General features: G+C 44.8%; 1 long non-coding RNA gene across 1 annotated transcript in view; it reads right to left on the bottom strand.

The window, feature by feature from the left end:
• The window catches only part of LOC127689263 (uncharacterized), a 129240-nt gene that overhangs the window by 11222 nt on the left and 98434 nt on the right, over positions 1 to 19584 (bottom strand). The window contains exons 5-7 of the long non-coding RNA XR_007978870.1: positions 13090 to 13230; positions 12069 to 12134; positions 1168 to 1341 (exon numbers count right to left, since the gene is read on the bottom strand). This is a non-coding gene — a long non-coding RNA (uncharacterized LOC127689263). The remainder of the gene's footprint in view (positions 1 to 1167; positions 1342 to 12068; positions 12135 to 13089; positions 13231 to 19584) is intronic.

Raw genomic sequence — 19584 nt, 5'->3', positions numbered from 1 at the left:
TTTCTTAGGCACTCCGTAATCATACAAGTTTCCACAGGAAGAGAAGGTAGTATCTAGGCAGGAAATGAAACCCAAAGCTATCTCTTAGAGATTCAGCAAGGAGATTGGTGAGATCACTTTAAAAAATTCAGCCTAAATGAGAATTAAATGCTGAGAATCTTTGCTTGCCCTGGTTAACCAAGACCTTAAACACTTCCCCATGATTGATATGTGTTTCCTCAGTTTCTGTAATATTATGAGCCCTGGTAAAGATATGGTGCTGAACTTTGGGTGCAAATCAGAATCTTCCAAGCAGTACATCCAAATAAAAATGCCCAGATCATACATGCAAGGTTTCTGATTCCATCACAACAATGACACCAATTTGCCTTTCTATTGTGAGTATCAGCTTAACCCTCAGTATAAGTTCCTACATGTGATCCTGATAGCATCCCTAAATGATAGGTTCTATTATAATTCCACTTTATAAGTGGAAAGATGACATGTCAGAGATTAGAAAAACCTTTCCAGGGTCACACGGCTAAATCCTAGAGGGAGGTGGTCAACCCAACTCTCATTTTTGAGTGAGGGCCTTTGCTAACGGGGCTAGAGAATGTGTTTTTAGTTCATTTAGGTTTCTGCAACAAAAACCCTTAGATCAGTGGGTGTGTTGATCAGCCTAACCTACACATTCCATATTTTATACCACATACATATATTGCATATTACATAAATGTATTCACATATGCAATTATCATTTGTTAATCAAAGGTGATGTTAATAATAAATAATAATACAGAGGAAGAAGCTGAGGTTCGTGGACATAATTAACTTGCCAAAGAACAAATAGCTAGTCAGCATGGGGGTGGGGGGATGGGGGGGAGATGGCTGGGGAGGGAGGGGAGCCAAATTTAAGAAAGAGGGCTCAGTAGTGATCCAGAGTGACAGCATTTTCACAACCAAAACAATCGCTCTTCCCATCAGGCTCCGCTCCCTTTGTATACAAAATAGGTACTGTTAAGTCTAAAACACAACGAAAACTCATAATGGGTATGAAGTTAGTTGTTATCCTCAACTTGACATAACCTCGAGTCTCCGTGGAGAATTGTCTAGATTGGCTTGGCCGCCGATGTGCATACTTATGAGGAATCTTTTTTTAATTACGGTAAATTAGATAGCAACACTTACCCTGAATGTGGGCTGCACAATTGCCTAGCTGGGTCCTGATCGGAATGAAATGGAAAGAGGGAGCTAAGACCTGGCAAGCAGGGATATGTGCCGTTTTCCCTCCTCTGCTGGGAATGTGACTTAGCTGCTTCAAGTTCCTCCTGCTTTGGCATCCGTGGAATCATGGACTGCAACCTGAAGTTTGGGAGAAAAAATAATTCTTTTTGTCCCTAAATTACTTCTGTCAGGGTATTTCCTCACAGCAATTGGAGACAAACTAGCACACAGTGTAACTTGGAAACAAGAGAAACTTATTCTCATGGTTCTGCAAGCTGGAAGTCTGAGATCCAAGTAAGAGCAGACTTGCCCCCAGTGAAGGCTCCTTTGAGGGTTCTTAGACGGTGTTCTAGGTTGCCTCTTGGCTGCTGTGATAAATCATTAACCAAAAGCAACTTTGGAAATAGGCAAAGACAAGAACATGCGGTATTTCCAACACCATGGCACCAGGGTCTAGGGGAGGCCATCTTACGGCATCCTGATATGGCAGAGTGCACCCCAAGGTGAGACAGGTCACGCACATCAGTTCTGGAACACGTTTATTACATTTACAGGTTACCACTGGGCAGAAACTCAAGGCAGGAGCTGGAAGCAGAGACCGTGGAAGGATGCTGCTTACTGGCTTGCTGGTTTGCACTTGGTCATCTACCTTTCTTATCTAGCCTAGACCCAACTCTCTAGGCATGGAACCACCCACAGGCTGGGCCTTTCACTAATCAAGAAAAGGCCTCACAGACACACTCACAGGTCAATCTAATAGAAGCAACTCCTCAATTGGATTCTGTCTACCCCAGGTTTGTCAACTTGACAAACTTGACAGCCAAAATTAACCATCACAGATGGCACCTTCTGACTAGATCCTCACATGGTAGAAGGGAATCAAGGCTCTCTAGGGCCTCCTGTATAAGGACACTAATCCTCTTGATGAGGGCTCCATCAGTATGATACAATCACCTCCAAAAGCTTCTGCCTTCTGATACTATCTCTTTGGTGAGTAGGAGTTTGCCCTGTGAATTTTGAGGACACTCAAATATTCAGACCCTAGCAGACTGCTTCTGTTGAACACCTTCTGAAGACATCCTAGCTGGGAGCCACTCTGCTAAACCCTGATCTAAGTAGCTTCATAGTAGAAATTTTCCCCCTAGGAACTGACAGGCTTGGGCAGCAAAATACAGGTGTAGCTCAAACGGACTATGTCCAGAGGATCACCCCACAAATACCTCTGCAGGACTGTAGTGACTGGGGTTGGATTTTTGTTTGTATGAGACATGCTGTTCTCCAAATATATTGCTTTGTCAGTAATAGAATGTGGAACTCACCTCAAGCAGATGGTAGGAAGTTTACAAGTTCAAAAAGTTTTAACAAGTAACTATTATGTGATCTGGCCTTCACTTAACTCATATTTTAAAAATATTATCCTTATATTATAAAGAATGTGTTTAATGATTAAAGCCTGAAGTCAGGTCTTAAGTTTTTCATTCTGGAAGAGGCAGGATAATTATTTTCAAGCCAGTCATTGAATGATGAGCCTGGGTTACCTATATATAGGCAAAGCAGGAAGGAGATTCCTGCTTATCTTAATCTATTTTCTGTAATTGCGACAAAGCATCTGGGACTGGATAGTCCATTTAAATTTTTTTTAAAAAGAGATAAACAAACAAATTAACTTGGCACACAGCATTGGAGGTGGGTAGGTTTAAGAGTGTGGCAGCAGGGTCCAGAGGGGCTTTCTTGCTGGGTACTGGCGTGGCAGAGAATATCACAGTGAGCCGGATGAAGCACGCCAGCTATGGTGTATATCTCTAAAGCCGCTTAACCATCGCAGGGGCCAGACCCTCATGATCCACCTACTCTTAATCACCTACTGTCTCAGTTATTTTTTTTGTTGCTGTGATAAAGCACCCTGACAAAAGTGGCTTAATGAAGATAGTTCAAAAATACAGCCCATCATGGCAGAGAAGGCAAGGCGGCCAGACTTACAGTAGCTGGTCACGTTTCATCCACAGGAGGAAATAGAGGAATCAGTCCCCTGTCCAAGAAATGATATCACCTACAATATGTGTGTCTTCCCAGGCCAATTAGTGTAATCAAGATAACTCTCCACAGGCATGCCCAAAAGTCATTTTCCAGGTAATTCTAGATTTTGTCATGTTGATACTTAACACTAATCATCACACATACCATTAACACATGATCTTGGAGGTTGAATTTCCTGAACAGGAGCTTAGGAGATATAGATCCAGTACACAGCATTGTCAAAGAGCATGGGATGGCTATGGACCAAGAAACAGGGGTCATACAGCTACAGTCGAAGATGAAAAGACAGTTCACCGAGTCATCATTGGGCAAACCGTCATGAGCCCTGAAACAAGTACACCCACCCTCGAGACGTCCCATAAACTGCCTTGAGGCATAGGTAGAATTTATATAGACAACAGTCCTTCAGGTGGCTCTGCTAAAGAAGTGTCCCCACAAGCTGTAGCCTGAATTCTTCCATCCTCATTCTGCACATTCTGCAGAAGGTCATCCTTCTCTTCTGAAGGAAGACCTGTTGTCCTTCCTCCCCCTCAGACTGCCGTGTCCCTCTAACCCCCTCTCTTGAAAGATGCCAGTGGGAGAGGACACTTTTCTATGCTGAAAAGATGAAGCTTTGGCCCATGAGATTCCTCCATACGCTTTACTCTGCCTTCCTCTTCTTCCATGTTCCCCTGCTGTCTCATAGAAGGGGGGTGGGATACTGCATGATCTTCTTTGCACTTTGTTCATTCTATGTAGCAGGTGCTGGGCAAGGCGACGCAACACTGAGGGAAATGCTAATGGCCCCAGCAGAGGTGCACAACGCCCCTCTGATCCGCAGAATGGTAATAGAGTATAGAAGGTGTATTATGGACCGTCTCATTCAACTCGATCTAAACAACCCCAGTATTAATGGAAATTTTAATGAAAAACTAAGCCTTGATTAGGTTGCTATGCACAATCCCCACAATACGCAGAGTCTGGTTAATTTCCCTGATGTCAGGGGCCCGAGCTCAGAAGCATAGACACACACACACTTACTCAGGCAAACTCCCTCCAATCCCTAAGCTGCTGGCATTCCTCCTCTGGCCAGGCTCTGGGCACTACAGGATGAGGCTGTTTCTCTAAGCTTAGACCGGACCAAGCACCAGGGCACTCAGAGGAGGAAAGCTGATTCCTCACCCCTGGCCTCCCCATTAAGGAGTCCTTGCACCTCCAAGGGCAGCATGCAAACCTCTCGCTCTCCTGATGCTCAGATGGAACGAGGAGCTGGCTCCAGGGAGTGATGGGCTCTGATGCTAGAGATCCAGGGGCTAAGAGGCTGTGCTCTCACGTGTAACGTGCCGCTTCTCTGCAAAGCTGCCGTCCTCAGCTATTTGTGCATCTTCTACAGAAACATCTGCTCCCGGGAGGCGCTTTAATCATGATAGGCAGATCCATCTATCCTGCGTAGTAGAAACCACCCTGGGGAACACTAGGGACTGGAGGAAAGCAGCAGCCAGTGACTGTCTTAATAAAGCCCAGCATGTCAGGGACAGGTTCCCCATCGTCCCTCACGCTACTACTAATGGCCCCCACATCCCATCCTTGTGGATCCTGAAAGTGAAGATAGTTGTGTTTTTTTATGTGTTTCCTACCCTTCCAGGACAGTACATCAGGCATGCGATCTTCCATGGGGAGTCGGTCTAAGTAGAAAAATGTGAGAAGAAAAGGAAAGATAGAGTAACTAATGAAGAGATGAACAGAGGGAAATCTACCTAGCAGCTGACATCGAGAGCCTGCTTGAAACAGTCTCCTCTGTTGCTCTGCTCTATAGCCCATTTCTTGGATACACTACATACTGCTTTGGCATGCCCAGCCTTGCCAGCACACATTTCAGCTTCATTGTAATGTAAATGTATCCCCCGGAGAACCATGTGCTGATGGTTTGGTTGCCAGTCTAGTGCTACTGAGAGGTGACAGAGCTTTTGGGAAGCAGGACCTAGAAGAAGGAATTTATGTTACTGGATGGGGGGCCACTAGTGAAGGAAAGGTAGGGACCCCATCTTCCTTACCTTTCTTTGCTTCTCGGCTACCTTGATGGGGAAAGCTTCCAACATTGGCTCTCACCACGAGGAAAGGCACCACAGGCCCAACTATAAGCCAGACTAACCCTTTCCTCCTTTAAGTTGATCATCTCGGGCATTTTATTACAGTAACAGCTAAATACAGCGTACTTTGATGTTCTCCAACACCAACACCCTTTCTACTTCCATTTTTTCCTATTTTCTTCCATAGTCAAGGTGTAGATTCCCCCAAAGCCACTGACAACTGTTGTAACAATAGGCTTTTAGTGACACAGGCTCAGTTTTGTTTGTAATGGGTCTTCAGAGTTGCTATTCAGCAGGTGCCTGACTCCCTGGTGATTGTCAAAAGAAATGTTGCTTGGTCATAATCCTTAACTAGAAACTACCAGCAAACAGACCCTTCACCGTTCAGACCCTGGCGTGAATTCTCAGGGAAGATCTAACTTATTTATTTCCTAAGCTTCCTAATTCTCTTCCTTTTCTCAACTTTCCTTCCACAAACTTCCCCCTTCCTATCCAGAACCCACCCATTTACTTTTTGGCATCCTATAAAGATGAGAAATGTTTCTTTGGAACCTTAACTTGATCCTAGTAGACTGAAGTGGAGCCTCCTGGTTCTGGTGTTCCTCCCAACACCTAAGAGGCTTTGGCTTGGTTTTTGTCCCTCTTGAGCCTGAACTCTGCCAGGTGTTGTATGAAGTGAGTAAGCCAAAATCTTTGATGGGATAGATTCGGCTCTGGGGGCCCTCCTAAAGGTCTGATATGAACCAAACCAAACTTCCATATCTAGCTCCATAACCAAGTCTTCCTTACCTTCCCTCAGAACCCACCATGCAATGTTTTGGCTCATGTCCTCAGGCAGTGATTAGGAGTCAGGTCCAGGGGCTCAGCAGGCACATTTGGAGACTGCTGACTTCTGATTGATAGACAATGCTCACACCATAAGACCCCATGAGTGCAGGTTAACCCCGAGCATAGGGATATTTTTAGCCCTCCTGAGAAGGATGTCTCTGCTTCCCACTGCCCTCAGCCCAGGCATTTCATTTCTTATTGTTTGGGACAGAAGGCAGAATTGTGAAAGTTCCAGGGGACTTCTATGATTCTTCTTGCAAAAGGCAGCTGCTCGTGAGTCTGTCTGACAGTCCTATCTGTTGTCTTTGTGATAAACAGCATACAACCAAGCCATACTTATCAGAAACCCACACGAGGCATGACCCTCTGCAGCTTGCTATTTATTCCAAGAGACAGGGCCTGTGCCATCTGGGAGTTTATGTCATAAGAAAAATGACACCATTGGAAATGTGGTTACAATTTTATGTTTCTGCTCTTGTTTGGGGGGTTTGTAGGTATTTTTGTTGTTTGGGATTATTAGGGGAAAGTGTTTGTTTTTCTCGGCATGTTTGAGATCTATTTGACGTATTTCACCATGATGTCCTGAGACAAAAGAATGTGATTAAGGCACTTAAGCAGGGGTTTCTGCACGCAGTGGCTTTCTATAGAAGCTTTGGCCAGTCTGGTCTACACAAGTGAGCTCAGGCCAGACGGAGCTACATAGTAAGACCTCAAGTGATTTCCCTACTGGCCTTTATCTCATCCTCACAAAGTCAAAATAGAACATATAGCTGTTTTCCCTGTCCCTTGTAGCCTCCAGGAAGGTGTTGCACACCATGATGCACAGCCCATGGAAAACAACATTGCATCTTTCATTGGTCTTAAGGTAGCTTCATCCTTTACTAGCCAAGCCTCATCTTTCTCTGGGCTGTTGCATGTTCCAGCTGCTGGACAGTTTTACAGTTTACTGACTCAGAAATCAATGTGACATGCCAAACAAGATTGCATCTCTGGTCTGGGACTGATCAGATCATCCTTGAACATATATTCCTCTTTCAAAGGATACCCAGGTTCATATTCTCTGTATTTGTTCAGTTCTCTTGGGAAGCCCATATCACTCCAGGCAGTGGGTTGGTTCCCACTTGGAAATGCTCCAGGACACATAGTCAGTTCTCAATTAGCCATGTTAATGGAGAAAGCAGTGGTGCCTTTAGGACAAAGGCAGTGGTATGGGACATATATGTGTACACATGATCATGTCTAACGACAGCATGGCTTCTATGAGCTGCCTTTGGGTTTACAGTCACTGAAGGGGCATCATTTTGAAGTGAGAGTGACTGACAAAGGAGAGGGGAATGGAGTGAAAAGGTTCCATTCAGAGAGGTCATGAAGAAAAAAGGAAACCAGGCTGCAGTGTGGATAGAGTTGGACAAGAGTATGCTATGTTCCCCAGATCCCAGTAGGACTACTAAGAAGTTCCCAAGCTATGCTCTGAAAGCCATACACGTGTCTCTGCTTGGTAATGACCCCAAACTTCCATTGTTCTTCCATACCAGACTGCCACTAGGATGTAGAGCTTATGAGATGTTCTTGCAAAATAAATATTCTGCAGTCTTTCTTGGGAATTTATTCCAAGTTTGGAGTTGACACTGGAGTACAACTTAGTAGCATGTGGCTCTTACCATAGAGCAGAATCACTTTTAATTGCAAATGCCTGCCTGGACCTTCCTCACAAGAACCCTGGCTCATTTAGTGTGGCCAGGAAGGATGTCCTTTAATTTGCCTTGTTAGCTGCATATCACCCTTTGGAAGACACTCTGGGGCACTCTGTTTAAACAGCCATTCTGATTGCCTCACTTTTATTTCCCATTACTGTGATAAAATACCTTGACAAAAGCATCTTAAGGGAGAAAGGGCTTATTTGGCTCCAGGCTATAGTCAACCATTGCAGAGAAGTCAAGGAGACTAGACATTGAAGCAGCTAGTCTCATTATATCCAGCAAAGAGCAATGACTTGATGCATACCTACTGGTCCTCAGCTCCCTTTCTCTACTCTTAAAGAGTCCATAATCCCCTGCCAAGGAATAGTACTACCCACAGTGGACTCCTCTTCCTACCTCAATTAACATAGTCAAGATAATCTCCCCATAGACACAACCACAAGGTAATCTAATGTAAATAATCTTTCATTGAGACTCTTCTCAGCTGATTCTGCATGTGTCAGGTTATCCATCAAAACTAACTATCCCATTGACAAGTCTTCAATATGAGTTTGAGCAGTGACCTATATGAAGATAAGCATTTGTCTTCTAGGAGCCTCTTTCCCTCCACTGTCTACTATCTTTGGTCCAAAACTGACTTGTAACAGAGACCTAAGGATGCTAATATTTAGGGTGAGATGACTGTCAAAGGTCTAGGCAAAGTGTTCAGTTATACAAGCCAGGGTACCATCTTCCTGCCTTAAAAATATTCAGAAGTTCACAGGCAAACCATGAGTCATTAAGCTAAGATGATACAGCAATCATAGCTTCTACTAAGTGAGCACTTACTAGGTGGTAAGAATTATGGTAAGTGTTCCACATGAATCTCCTGATTGAATTCTCTTAATCCTGTGAGGTGTTACTCTCAATTTGAAAGAACCCGTAGAGAAGCTCTCTCAGCCTTTGTGGAGACAATTTTTAAAATGAAAGAAACCAAATAAACAAGCCCAGCATGTTTGAGACTCTTGAAGGAAAGACAGCATGTAAATCAACTAATTATTAACATTCACAAGTATTTCTATGCAGCCAGAAAGAATGGGGAGCTTGATTTTCTGTAGCTTCCTAAGTAGTTTAAGGTAGAGTGGTTAGCTAATTGGCCAGTCCAAATAGCTTCCTATGAGTCCTCTTGATGGATGTCCGTTTGCCTCTCCTTTCAAGATAGAAGGATAAGGTTAATCCAACAACTGTGACCCATGCTTTCAGGAAGGGCTGTCAGCTGGAAGAAATCTCCATGCTCCCATGTTCATGGTAGACAAAGTAACAAGTCCTATTGTTTATGTGATCAATGGCCTTCTAAAATAATCAGTAGGGTTCATGACCACATAGAGGATGCCTGTCCCAATGTGAGTCTCCAGGCAGAAGCAAGTTGATGTGGCAGATAGAGAAGCAGGGGGTGGAATGAAGGCCTAGAAAAGATAAGAAGAGGAAACTGTTGAGAGGTGGCCTTAAAAGAAAGAAAGGAACTTAACAAGATGCAAAGCCCATTCAAGAGAGCTCTCCACACCAGTAATTAAAGTATATCCAGCAATGCAGGGCTGGCAAGGTATAAAAGATCAATAGGTTAAATACTTTATGTTGTTTAATCAGATACTTAGCACAAATCAAATATTACCTTGCTGGGGTTATTAGGCTAAATGAGGGCGCTGCTGTGGTGAACATTCATTACCAAGACACCAGTGGATCATGAAAATTGCAAGGTACATCCCTGAGTCACCTCCAGCCCTGAGATGAGGAAGAAGGAGCACAGAAAGTCTTTCTCCTCCGGATGGAAGCACTGTCTGAATTTTTTCATAGGAGTGGCTTAGAAAGTTTCTGTTTTGTGTTTCCCTGGGCAATTAAACATGACACATTTTGAAATATATTTTTTTTAAAAAATCATCTCATTGAAGTTGGGAATACTTTGTGCATAACTGAGGTAGATGAACACATACTTCAGGACCGTGGAAAGCATCAATTTCTAGAGAGATGACTGATTTTATGCATTACCATGACAGATACGGCTACACTTGGAACTAGGGCATTCAAGGAATGACTCTTAAAGAGTCCTTTCCTGAAAAGGTATCCCAGGGCAGGAAAAGTTAACTGGACTCTTCCAGAAGCAGAACATTGATTGCTCCACAAGGAGACTGAATGAATCTCAGCAAAAGGCACACGCAGAAAACCTTATAGAAAAACCTTAAAACCCTTTTGACCTTAACCTGGTCGAATCATTTCCTTGCCTTTTCCTAGATCATAGGCAAAGCATATTTTGGATCTTGCCACAAGCAAAGAGGAAGTAACATGGAAAGACATTATGGAACTGTCAAAGCATCACGGGTGTAAACCCAGCCCATGGCCTTGCATGTCTGGGAGCAGAGCTTCAGGCCCAACTGACATTGCCCACAAAAACCCCAGCCGTACTTCCTGCTGGTCCTCCCTGGGAAGGATTCACACTCTCTCCACTAGCTTCTTCCCTCCCTTACTCTACCTCAGGCCCATCCAACTGCACTTGAGCATTCCATACTGCCTAACCTCCTTCTACATAGGAAAAGAAAAAGGACACTATCCTTCCCTACCAAACAGCACACTCCACTGGGGCAATGCTTCTGCCAGCACACACCTAGCCTTCCTATGCCCACTATGCCTGCAGGCTTCTCCAGAGCCCCTGGGTTGGTTTGTTTAACTTGCTGGGGCATGCCAACCAGCTGCATGCTATGCTGACCTCTTCCCTACAGAAAGTGACCCACCCGCTTTGAGGGGCTTCTCTGATGGGTTCCTCAGAGTCTTGGAGTTCCTTTCAAGTACAAACTGCCTCTACAAACAATCAGTCAGTTCAGGAGATGAACAGGAATGCCAAGGACCCAGCCTCCCTGTCCCCCTCTGCCTTGTCCTTTACTTCTATCAGAGTTGTATGTTGTGATCACATGCCAGACCTGTGGGGGTGGAAACTGGATTAAGATCAAAACTTTCTGGGTTTCTGGAGACTGATCACAGTAGTCATCTCAGTCCACTCCATTTTGCTATAACAAAATAACACACATTAAATAATTTATAATAAAGCAGGTGTGTGTCTGACTCTTCTGGAGGCTGTCAGGTGTGAGGTCAGGGCGTCAGGATTGGTTGTCCATGAGGGCTGCTCTCTGCTTCCAAGATGGGGTCTTATTGCATTCCAGTGGTCTGTGTGCCCACATGGCAGCAGAATAGCCCAAGAGGATACACACACACACACACACACACACACACACCATGGATTCCTTTTGTAAGGGATATAATACCACTCAGGAGGGAGCATCCCTGTGGCCTAATCACCTGGTAATGGCCCCTGCTAATACTGCTACAGTGGTAAGCTCGAGCTTTGGAGGAGACACATTCACAGAGTGGTATCTGTTACCCTATTGCCTTCCTTAAACCTGACAAAATCGTTTTAATCTCAACTGATAACACTCTCGGGCTTATTGTTTATCCAGGCTTTGCAATATGCTGTCCTTTCTTAGAGTCTTTTGTCTTTGTTTTTTTTATTATATTAATTTATTCGCATGTGTGCACAGAGGTATGCATGGTACATATGTGGAGGTCAGAGGAAAGACAGCCTTCGAGAGTTGGTCCTCTCCTTTGACCATATCAAATCCTGGCAGTCAGGCTTGCTGTAAGTGCCTTCACCAGCTGAATCATCTCACTAGCTTTGTGCTGTCTTATCTAAATCATTTTGCAATGACAAAATGGAGTACAGGTGAAAGAACTAGCCTGACAGAGCCAACTGACATCTTCCAACCTCCCTAGATGGCACTGCTGACCCACACACCTTCAGATACACTCCGGGGAATACCTGATGATCTTCTGGTTCTAGAAGCACCTCAAGTTTCCCTCCTTGTAGAGCATAGATAATGGTAAGACTTTCCTGTCTTGGGCTCTCCTCACTGCCCACTTTCTGGGGCTCTTATGAGCTTCCAATATCTGTCACACCGTCTCCAGACACACTCTTCAGAGTTAGATTTGTATTATCAGATGCCTGAGCAGCACCAACAGTATAAGAGAAGTCATACCATCCTCAAAACTAGAAGGGAGGTGTTGGGGTCACCACTGAGTATATGTTCCCACCCTAGCAGAGCAGGCAAAATTTCATTGAGGCTTTTGCCACCAAGAAATCTGGGTCATGCCAAAGCCCTGGAGACCAAGCCTCAAGAGCTCTCCTGATACCCAGACCAGGACTTACCTCTGACACTGCTGGTCTTGGAAGGATCCACTCAGCCTTTGAGTCCTACAGCAGATCTGCATTGTCCTGCTGAAGAGATTATAAGAATTCGGGTCCACACCCTCCTCAAAGTGGCTTCCAGTTCCCAGAATGATAGCACAGCAGGGAAGAAATAGAGTTCAGAGGAGGAGGGGAAATTTGACAAGTGGGGATTTTTCTTTTCTTTCCAAATTCAGTTGTCTGCTCAGAGACTAAAAGAGAGAGAGAGAGAGCAGGTAGAGGCGCTTCAGCAAGTCAGACTTTGCAGGGAAACAAAGGAAGCATTTGTCAGAGCAGAGCGGGGAGTGAGCCCACAGAGGATTCAGGCAGTTCACACCTTGGCAAGCCCCTGCCATCGCAAGCCCTGACCTAATTTTCAGAGATACTGCTCGGATTGTTTTCCAGATAAAAGCAGGCAACCACGAAAGCTCTCCTGGGTAAGGCTTGACATCAGGAAAAATTATCCTGACTGAAGTCACTTATCTCTTTTCTTACCCCTTCCCTGATCCCCACTCCTACCCTTCCCTCTGCCTCTCCCAAACCTTCCCAGAGCAGCCAAATCACAGGGCACAAAATGGGAATAGATAGATGGCCCTGCCAACAGTAGACGAGATCTACCCACCGCCTGTGCAGCCTGGACCACAATAAGCTAATGACTCTTCGATATGTCCCTTCCTCCTCCCTAAGACAAAGCAGATTAGCTAACTTCTGAAGACCAAGAAGACAAGGAGTAATGGCTGTAGACACCCAATGGCTGTAGAGGTTAATGCTATCTCTGAGGAACAAGGGGTAAAACCTTTAAAGAAAAAAAACGATTTAAAACATGCATTTTGTTTTTCAATTAAGAGATGTAGAGGCAGTGTGGAAAGAAAGGGAAGTAGATGTTTATATATGCAAGATCCAGGGCAGGGCAGGGTTGGAGGGGCTCAGACCTCTCACATGTTGTCTGTATGGTGACCCTAAGATGGCCAGGATAAAACTCCACCCACTCACCCCCCCCCACCTCCAAGAAGGCCAGATGTGTCATGATGAGGGGAAGAAGTCTCAGTTACACTTGATTCTCCTCATTTCTTCATGAACTCTCCTGAGGTTCTTCTGGAAAAATCAATCCTTGCTCCGTCATCAGTATTTCAGAGGCAGCTTCCTTGAGGGGGAAAAAAAAAAAGAATGCATCCCTCATTGAAAATTCCTTTTGGTTTAACTATCCCAGATCCATCTCCTGAAGGTTGATTCTTCATCCTGTCACTGAGTTGGTGAAAGTCCTGGCTACAAAGAAGAAAACTCATTCTCAGCAACTTTTAGCAATAAATCAGTGTCCCCAGTTGGGAAGTCCCTCCCTGCCCTACTAAATAGCCTACCCATGAGCACTCACTCCTCAGCCTCCTGAAGCTGGGTGCAGACATCTGAAACAGTCCAATATCTCAAAGGAGAAATGAGTGGGTCAGCATTTAGGACCACAGGCTTGTGATAGAAAGGTTTGGAGGTGTCAAACTCTAGAAAGGAGAGCTACGGCCTCACTGTGACCAGGTTTTGTGCCAGGCTTGAAGCGTAAGGGAGTAGTAGAAGATAAAATGGTATCTCAAGGAAGTGACCCTCCAAGAACAAGCTGCATTAGCTTCCCCTAAATCACACAATCCCACAGGGGCTGTTACTGGCTTTTGTCTTACTTATTTGGTGCAGCTGAAGGTGGCTATTATAGAACAAATTGGCATCTTCTGCTGACAGTACAGGAGACAAGAAAAACAGAAAGCCTCTTTCTCAATTCTAGGTCCTACTGTTCACTCCAGCACAATATCAGGGAAGTCTCAACACTAGTCCTGGCTTTATCACACCTGGCTACCTTCTCCAAAACTACTCCCTCACTGTCCTGGCTACATATCCTTTAAGTCTGCTTAGACTTGAGACTCAGTATCCAAGGTTTTTGCAAAGACCTTTTCCCAAGGATGAACTTAGCATCTGGCCTTTTTAAGAGTGGTACCTGTGGTGTCGGGCTTTTTCCCAGTGGGTGGGGTGTTTGGTTTTTACATTGCTCAGAGTCATTGCTATGCATTTCTCTATCGTGAGGACCCTGTGAAGTAACTTTATCTCCATCCTGCACTGGGGTTATGAGACAATGATTTCTTCCCAAGGTCAAACACCTTAGTTATGGACCAAGGAAGGACAAAGGCTTGGTTTTCTGACAGCGCCCAGCTGGGGGTCCTTCTGCCATCCTGTCCCCTGTCCACCCTTCACTGAACTGCCACATCCCACTTCCCCTAGAAGGCTCTACTGGCCCACAGCAGCCCCAGTGCTGTCTGCTCCATTTTGCTGAAGAAAGCTTGCTGTCTGCCTCTCTCAGTTGCCTGGTTATTCAATCACTCTCTTGTTTACTTAACTTTTCAGCTGTGTACATATATTCTTCACAAGAAAATTATAAACAAGGTGTCTGGCATAAGCTTTATTATACCTGCTCCCTTTCCTCTCCTCCCCCCACCACCTCAACAAAACCCAATTAAGAGTGGAGGAGACATTTAACAAATACCGGCTGCTGAATGCATGAATGAATGACTTTTTTAATCAAATATAAATTAAACTGGTGTCTCATCCAAAGCAGAACTTCTTTTTGCATTAACCCTTATGTAGCTTTTCCTGATAGTAATAGGGGACCAGTCGAGTAGGTAGTTGGTCCTTGGCTCTCATTCCATGGAGGCCCCAAGGGAAGAAAAGAGAAAGGCCTCCATTTGAGAGTCCTGATGGATCTTTTGGAAAGAGACCGTCCAAGATTAAGAAGTGCCGGGCATAGTGGCATAATCTGAAATTCTAGCACTCTAGAAACTAACGCAGGAGGATCGTGAGTCAAAGCCAGCCTGACCGGTACCTTGAGCTCTAGCCAGAGCTGCACATGGAGTCCCCGTATCAATAGGAGGAGTAGGTAGGGATAGGGTCAACAGTGACACTGTCGCTCCAAGACAGCAGACCGTATGAGAAGCCCTACAAAACAGGGATCAGTGCTGTCTTCAGAATCAGACCCACCCAGGACCCAGCTGCACTCCCAAGGAGCTGTTACACAAGCTCTCATGCTAGTCCCTTGCCCTTTGGAAATGACAACCACGCCTACCCCAGAGACCTCTTATGGATAGGATATAAGACACATGTGAAGTGCCTTGCACTTGCTTGTGTGTGCTTAGTTTTCTCATGCTAGGGACTGAGCCCAGAGCCTCACACACACCAAGCACTCGCTTTCCCCACGGAGTCCTCCGAACAGATAGGGGGCTCCTCCAAGCAGATAGGGGGCATGAATGCATGTCTTCCTTCTGGCACAGAACTAAAAGTTCCTGCCTGGATCATCTTCTCTTCGTGCTTAGCACAAGGTCGAACTCCCCCTTTGCCTCATCTTCCAGTTGGCACAATGGCTTCTCCCACCTTCTTTTGAATATCTGAATTCAGAAATGTTAATTAGGGACTTCCCACGACTTTATGGAGGTGTCATGATTAGACCTATTATTACCACCCCAAATGGGAAAATTGAACATCTACTGCTTTATGAACCCTTTATCACAATTAATGCTGTCTCTAAAGCTTCTCATTTATTGGGTTCTGTAGTATAATCATTCCTTATATGTGTTTCAAGACCTTGTACAAGTACAAATAATTTAAACTAATTAGCTTATTATAAAAAAGGAATGAAAACAAATGGCACATGAATGAATTGTGAGGTTTCATATGGAATTAATATCTCCCTAATACCCTCGAATTTGGTAAGTTCATTATGCATCTATAATCAAACCTGATGAATCCCCTAGATAATTCAGAAGTAATTATGCATGAACCACTGCCACTTATTTTAAAGTGCTACCAAAATAAGAGATTTATCCTCAGGATCCAGTTAGGATCTCAGATAACTAGCTCTAACCTGACATCTCCTGTCAAGATCAGCCAGGAGAAATGACAGGACTTTCCTTCCCCCAGATGCTCACCACTGACATCTGCAGAGCAGTCAGGGATCCTCAGCAGGAGCTCTGTGCAGGACATGGGGCTGATTGTCAGTTAGTGCCGGTTAGTAAGGAGGACTGAGAGGGCTGCCCGCTGCCGTGGCCACCAGAGTTTCATGAAATGCCACACAAGGGGCCCAGTCACAGAATCTCAAGAGTCATTTTAGGACCCATCATAGACTGATGTATTGAAGAACCTCTCTCCCTTCCGCAAGGATTACAACTCTTTCCCAATATGGCATACCTGTGACTCTAGGGCCTGTTTTTACCTGATTCATTCAGGACAGCAAAAAGAATTTTGTACTTTTTGAACTATTATATCTGGATTTCTTGAAGGATAGCTTCTGTTTCTTTGTAGGTAAAAGTTTTAGGTTCATTGTAAATTCCTTGAAGGCCATAAGGCTATTTATTATATGTACTCATTATATATGAGTAGATATCAACAAATAATTTTTTAAATATCTGGGTGCTAGACCTTAGTATGTCAGTAAATAAAACAAAAATGTTTATACTTTGTGGAATTTACATTCTAGTGAAGAGACATAAAATAAATAAAGGGAATAATATATCACATGGAGGATACCATGAAGACAAAGCAATGGAAGTAATATGGTAACCCAGCGCAGAAAGGGGTGAGCATTCTAAACAGCCCACAAAGGCTGACAATGGGGCTGTGTCCTGACGGTGGTAAGGAACAGCCATGTGTGTAACTGAAGAGAGAACCTCCCAAACACAAAGAACCACAGATAGGCAAAGGCTCTGAGGTAAGAGCTTGTCTGGTGAGTTTGAGAAACAGCAAAAAAGCAAGAGTGACTGGAACAGGGTGAACAGAGGGAAGAGCAGAGGTGGAGATGGAGAGGCAAAACCAGGCCTTCCTCCCTGGGTGCCGGAGCACTTTGAAGAACTAGCAAGGTCTCTGACGATGTTTTAAAAGATCACTCTGCTGAGCTGAGGACACACAGTAGATGAGGGCAGAAGCAGCGTATGTTGGTTACTTCTCTGTGGGCAGCAATTTAAAGGAGGAGGAGTGTAATCCGGCTCACGGTTAGAGGGTCACAGTCCATCCGGTGAGGGAAGCCATGGCTGTAGGAGCATGAGGCCACATTGTATGGAATCAGGAAGCAGACGCAGCTTCCTGCTGCTCAGCATGCCTTCTCCTTTCTCATCCTCTTCCTCCCAGGATCCCATTGCACAGTGCTGTCCACAGTAGAGACAGATCTTCTCACTTGGGTAATCCTGTGACCATGGTCTAAACATCAGTCAGGTGGGTCAGGTCTCCCTCATACACAGAGACCAGTATAAGAAAGTTCTGGCCACAAACCAGGCTCAGGACCACTGTGACTGGCCCATATCAAAGCCAGGGAAATAACCAGATTCCCAAATTCCCGATGAAGGAAGAGGCAACAGGATTTGCTGACAGCTTAGGTCTTCTTTGTAAACCGTTCCGCTCCCGGAGGAATAGCTTTATAGCTAGGAGGTGCCTGCTGAATGTTTACTGGATGGATGGAGCAAACATATGCGTAAATGAAGTACTCAAATAATGTGGAACCCAGCTGGGGGGTTGGAGTTGAATTTGATTAGAGGAACAGAACAGGCCTGGTGCATCTCAGCTCTCTCCTGGGGCCGAGTCCTCTTACCTACTAGAAACTCATTAAATATTTGTTGAATGAGTGAACAGATGACTTCATTAACGTGAACGTGCAAGTCCTGGGACCTTGCTCTGATGTCCACCTGAACCCTCAGCAGAGAGGCAGGGGGGTCTCCGGGATTCCCTGTCCCCAGTCCCTGGCAGAGGAAGAGGGATAACCAAGTTTAGACTCCTGATTCTGCAAAATGGTGTCAATGTGAAGGTCCAAAGAAGTGACTGAACCAATTGCCCGGCCCCCTGTTTGTCAGGGTGGGAAGATGAGAAATATATTCTACGTATTTAAGTGCCATCATCATTACTAAATTGCTGTAGGAATAAAAATTCAGTTTATACCATTGAGGATCATTAAACTCTCTTCTGAATCCGATGCCAAAATTGAAATAATTGGCTCACCGGTGATACAGCAGAGAGGATAACTGCACGGCTCGCAGGAAAGTGCTGCCTCAACATGAAGAATGGGACAGAAGCTTGGGTAGGTACACTGGTTTTGTTGGCAAAGGGCTGCTGTGCTGCAATTACAGTCGACAGCGGTAATCCTGATTAAAAATACTGGGAGCGCAAATTGAGAGTCGTAGGAGAGTGAATGGATTTCGCAATTAGATGAGAGTTTCAAAAGCATGGGATTTTTTTCCAAGAGCTGGTGAAGATCTGGTGTGAGAGGTCACCCGCAGATCAGACAGCCCAATACGAGTTCAGGGCAGGCGCTAAACAAGAGCAAAATAAATAACCGTAATAATAGATGGAGCTACCGTCCAAGAACAAAGATGCACTTTAAATGAAAATCATTACTCAAAGATGCTGAACGCAAGCCCGGCCAGGTTCAGTTGCTGACTAGAAGGTAGGAGGGGGCCGCTGGGCGATCATATCTCTAACCTGCAGATGCTAATGCTGACCTGTGGGGGGTGGGGCGGGTTAATTAGCTGCTGGTTGTAAAGCATTATTGCCTTGCTGAGTATTATTATTTTAATAAAAGAGGCTCATGAAAATGTCTCTGGTGGTAACTCACGGAGAATCATTTTGAGGACAAGAGTGCTCATACATCACTCTGAGTGCCGCCTATGTATCTGAGTATCAACAAAAAATTTACTGTTTAAACATAAATCTCTGGAAGAAGTTGAAGTTAATTAAAAAGGTTTAACAGCATATGCATTAGTATTAGCCCTGGCCCTCTTTAGCATGGAAGGAAGGAAAGGAAATAAAACAGAGTTTGTGAGGAAGCAGGCGGTGTAGGCGTTTAATTAAATGTGGTCCAAGGAGTGGTCCAGACCCCACCTTATCTGCCATTCAACTCAAGGGGAGAGAATGGAGGGAGACAATGTCCTCTGAGAACTGGGAGAGTTTTTAATTAACAATGCCTCTGAGAACCTCCTACAGTGTTTTCTTTAGAAATCTAGAGTTTCTTTTTTGTAGCATGGAGATTTCTGGTTGGCTGTGGGCAGCTCTGGCGCAACACTGGAGCCCAGGTCCAACATATGTTCTCTGATTTGTGCCCAGTTACTCATCGTTGGACTCAGAGTACCACACTTACTTACCCAGCTCTCCTTCTGCCTTCTGTGTAACACCGTACAGGCTGAAGGAGCTGTGGAGACCAGCTGCTCTCTGCCTCAGCTAGACCAAGTCCAGAGTGCCAAGCACCAGTATCACATAGTCACTGCCACAAGAGATCTATGTATTCAATATTGGGACTGTCATAATTAATCTTCATTGTCATTTATGGGCTCTAGGATCACCATGGAAACAAATCTCCAGATATATTCACGAGAGATTGCGGAGATTAGGTTAATTGAGGTGGGAAGACTCACTCTACATGTGGGCAGTGGCATTGCACCCGCCCCCATCCCAGGCTGAATATAAAGGAGTAAGTGAGCCGAGCAAAGGC

The sequence above is a fragment of the Apodemus sylvaticus genome, chromosome 7 (genome assembly GCF_947179515.1).
Source record: "Apodemus sylvaticus chromosome 7, mApoSyl1.1, whole genome shotgun sequence".
Classification (NCBI taxonomy): Eukaryota; Metazoa; Chordata; class Mammalia; order Rodentia; family Muridae; genus Apodemus; species Apodemus sylvaticus.
This window is presented reverse-complemented; position numbering and strand designations above follow the sequence as displayed.